Below are 4457 nucleotides of genomic sequence, written 5' to 3' on the forward strand. Positions count from 1 at the left end.
TCTTGGATTCGGAAGTTCATTAGCTGTTTTTAAAAGTAAACTTAAAGCGTATCTTTCTAAACTTGCATTTAATTTGTAATTATATGTCATAATGTAAACAGTTGTTTACAGGTTAATATATAGCTTATATATATATATACATACATGTATATATATATATATATCCCATTCTCGTAAACTTTAGGCATTGCTTAGATAATCTTTATAGTTTTGCCTACTCGTAGTTACTAGGTTAACCTCACTTTAGTATCATTCCATATCCTTTTTATACACCTATTGTTCTTTGTTTTAGTTTGTATTACATGTAAAGCGCTTTAGGGTAATTATGTTGATTATATAATGCGCAATATAAATGTACGATAATAAACAGTATGATATATGTCGTAACTCCGTAACATTTATATCTTATGTTGATTAAAGTGGATAGTGCATTTGGGACACATGTAATGCTTGTAATGTTTTATTCAAATTGATAATAAAAAGCTTTAAATGAATGATACATCAGAACAGAAAATAGTCGTAGCAATCCAAATAGAATAAGAAAACACTCACCAATTGATATTCAACTTTTCTAAATAATCTCTTAATTCACAATTTACCACAATTAATGTACACGCATTCTGATTCAAAATTAGAATAAAAATTACAGGATCTTTTCAAAATCAAAATGACACCCCTCATCAGCTTCCTTTAAAATGTAACTCAGTGTAAATGCAATGAGAATCATTAATTTAGCGTCTTCACATTGATTTAGACGTGCAATTAAGCGGGGAGAAAGAACGAACAAAGTACGATACTACTCATACAGTTAATGGTGTAATTTGGCGCATAAATTGAAATGTTATTGAAAGGAGTTTAAGACCTAGAAGACTTGCGTTAATAATTCATCCACACATCTCAAAAAGTCTATTCAGCCGTGACAGGTGATCCAAGATTTTGACCTAGATAAGAGCGGGAACCCCGTACAGTTTACAACGGACGTTTATGACCACGAGACTGAGGCATTTTATGACATACTTCGGCTTTAATGCTGAGAGTTATCTGTTTCTCCTGGTCTGCCTTTTGAAGAAAGCTGTCCCAGCATACATTAATTGTCAATATTTGCATATTTATTTTTTCTATGTATAAAATGATGACAGACCATATTTTCCCCGCATTTGCCACGGGATCTGCAAGCCGCCAGGTAAGGCCCGGAATATCGCTGATTTTTTTTTTTTTTTAGATATTGGAATTATTGCCCGGTTGGATTTATTTTGGACTACACTATCAAATTCATTGGCATGAGCTGTGATAGGACTATTTTTCATCTGCATTACCAGTTAATGTGTCCTGGTGTTTTCATCGGATCGAAAATAACAAAAATCACAAATTCGTTTCATTTGAAGTATTTTAATTATCAAATCCTTTATTTCTAATAAGATATAATGAGACGTATAAAATTGAATATTCATGTTCTGTTGACTTTTTAAATGTAGTTTGATAATACAGTTGTTGTTTGTTTATTCGTTGTTTGTTTTCGAATTTTGAAATCGTTTGTATAGCCATTGTGTGTTTTTATATATTCATTAATATGAATGTTTTAATACGTGTCTTGTGTTGTTGTTTCATACCTAATTCTACACCAGCATCTGTGTGTTGTATCTCCAGCATCCATGCCTCTAACACTTACCCCACGGTAACTAATCTCGCTGTGACAATGTTCGAACATGTTTATAAATGTTACATTCAAATGCAATAAAGTAAAGATGTGGGTAAACTAGGTGGTGGTGATGAAGTTCGTTGTTTAGTTGTCTGTGACGTGTGCATTGGTGAATTGGCCGGGTACGCAGATAATCTGTGACGTCATACTGAATCTAACTTGGAATGAAAAGAATTGAGACTGATCTTCAATCTTACAGAAAATGAGACGAGAAATCTGTTTATTACTCGTTCTGTCCCTTCTCGGACAATCACTATCACAAACCACCACTGGCACGTGGGGAGTTGCTGACACTATCGGCAGATTTGTTGGTAGTTATCCTCTGCTGGCACTGGCAGGAATTGCTCCATTTTTAGCCGCTAACAGCTTAGGGCCGAATCCCTCTGGGTTAGGGCTAAGCAGACCGCCATTTCCACCACCACCACCATTCTTCAGAAGGCGAATGTTTCCCATGATGCCATTTATCGGCCGTCCGCCGCCCCCAATTGTTATCATACGACGAGGTAAGTCTTGGGTTTCTGAAGAAAACTTCTTTACGAAGAAAACAATTTATTGGGATTCGAAACAAAAATAATTCATTTGTGAATCGGACATATAGCATTCCGTCGATTTTTTCTTTGATCCTACCCCCGATACACACATTGATGATGACTGTAGAATTTAGGTTGAAAAACAAAAACAAGGGAATTCGACACGCCGTTCCATTTCAGAGGCAAGATGAAGACTTGTATTGTAGCCGTCCTCATTCTGGGCTTGATTGCTCCAATCTTCTCTCAAAGCACCAACATTTTCGGTCAAATCGGAAGTTTTATCACTGGTTATCCTCTCCTTGCCTTGTCTTTTGCTGGTCCATTTATTGGCTCCAGCAATTTGGGACGGAATCCCTCTGGAGTTATCGTGCCTCCCCCACCACCTTTTATTTCCGGTAGAGGTCGTTTTATCAGAGCTAGATTACCTCGCCCTTTTATCGGGCCTTTCCCACCCCACCCCGGTATGTTTTATGGTAAGTCTGAAATGAAAGAGTGAATAATTTGCTTTAACACTAACTTTAACTTTCAGGACCAATGAAGATGTATTGAGATTATAGTAATTTATTTGGTAAGTTTCATGTGTGACAAGGAATATTCCGGAGAGTAACAACTTTCAGTTAGAATATTAATGATCCTAAACCCCCCATATATTTACTACCTCTCATGTAATATCCTTGCTGTATTGCCTCGTTATATACTGCTGTGGCTGGAAACCCGATTCTTTCTACTTACTAGACACTCCAGTAATCGATCTATCTTCTATAAATATCCTCAAGAATATAGTCTTTATGTATGTATTCACCTAACTTTCTCTCTTTCTGTCTGTCTTCAGCTGACATTCTACGTTTTCTGTCTAAGTATCTCTAAATAGTGTGGAGATATTAACAGATGCAACATTAATATGCAGTAACTTTATAATTGCGAATTTCATTATAAAAGCAATGTGCAATAATCACCTTTTAAAAATTCAACTTCTCAAAACCAAATGAAAATATGAGCTGAAATTGAAAGTGTCGAAACCTCTAAGTTACTTCCATCTACTTTAGGTTAACAAACGTGCGGCTGACGTGAATCATTCAACCGAGACAAGGTAAGATCACTATTGTCACAACCCAAGCTCTTTATACCACCTTGGAAATTTATGAGATATTTTTTATATTTGTTTTCATTCAGAAAATTTCATTTGATACTTGTTTCCATTCCAAAAAAAAATTTAAATTTAAAAAAATCATTTCTTATAACCTTATCATTTGCAGGAACTGATTCATTTTCTGACGTACTTCCGGTGTACATTTCATCACACTTGCGTCCTGTGTCAACTGTTTGATTGGTGGAGTTGTGTTATATCAATATTTATACATTTCTTTCTATCCTAAAAGAAAGCTATAATTTTACACTGTATACGTCACTCTATTTTTGGGCTGTCTTGTATTACGCAAAAATCTTCTGTATATTATATACAATTGTTAACCGCGAGTCTATCGGGCATTATATTTCGCTGTTGTAATTTTATGACAGTCCTAAATGTATTATGCACACATTTCAAATTGAAATTTGTTGTGAAATAAATATTTTATAAAACTATTGCATCTGATTTATTGCAGTTTTATCAGGAAAGGGAATGCCATACTATATAACATTGAAATACTACTTCAGTATAGGTTCGCCTAAGATTCATGCAATAGGTGATGAAAATTACAAGCTTTTAGATATGCTTCATAATATTGAAAAACCAGCGAAAGCTTTTAAGATTTATTTTCGCTTTTGCATAATCTGAACTAAGATAATATACATGTACTTGAAACACATTTGGAATGTATATCGTAGACTAATGAAATCCGCAGAAGAAGCCTTAAACCAATGGGTTGGAGTGATTAAAGTATCTATACATCCTATAAACAATTCAAAATCGGAACAAGGAAAACACGGATCCATGGAAAATACCAAAAGGGTGGGATCAGGTGCCGCATCCTGCTGGGGTCAGGTAAACGGAGTAATCCGTAGTCAAAATCAATATGAGAAGAACTGACTAACAATTTGTGTTGCACGTGTCAGACAACATTCTATCCAATGAGAGGCTGAATTTGCAAACAAGATCATTTTAACTACCATAAAATTTGCGAAATGTTGAATTAAACCAGACTGTTGATACACTTTATCAAATCATTATATATTATATTACATTATTCATTTATCAGTGACCTGCCTCAGTTTAGAAAATTAATCAT

General features: G+C 34.7%; 1 long non-coding RNA gene across 2 annotated transcripts; it reads left to right on the forward strand.

Annotated features, from left to right (window-relative positions):
- The first annotated feature begins 562 nt into the window (after positions 1-562).
- On the forward strand, positions 563-3811 carry LOC125651494 (uncharacterized). 2 transcript variants are annotated; one of them, XR_008803301.1, is made up of 3 exons: positions 563-2202; positions 3276-3319; positions 3486-3811. It is a non-coding gene; the product is annotated as an uncharacterized LOC125651494 (long non-coding RNA). The 2 variants fall into 2 exon arrangements; XR_007361266.2 differs by lacking the exon at positions 563-2202 and adding an exon at positions 2226-2702.
- Positions 3812-4457: the final 646 nt, after the last annotated feature.

Source organism: Ostrea edulis, chromosome 5, assembly GCF_947568905.1.
Source record: "Ostrea edulis chromosome 5, xbOstEdul1.1, whole genome shotgun sequence".
Classification (NCBI taxonomy): domain Eukaryota; kingdom Metazoa; phylum Mollusca; class Bivalvia; order Ostreida; family Ostreidae; genus Ostrea; species Ostrea edulis.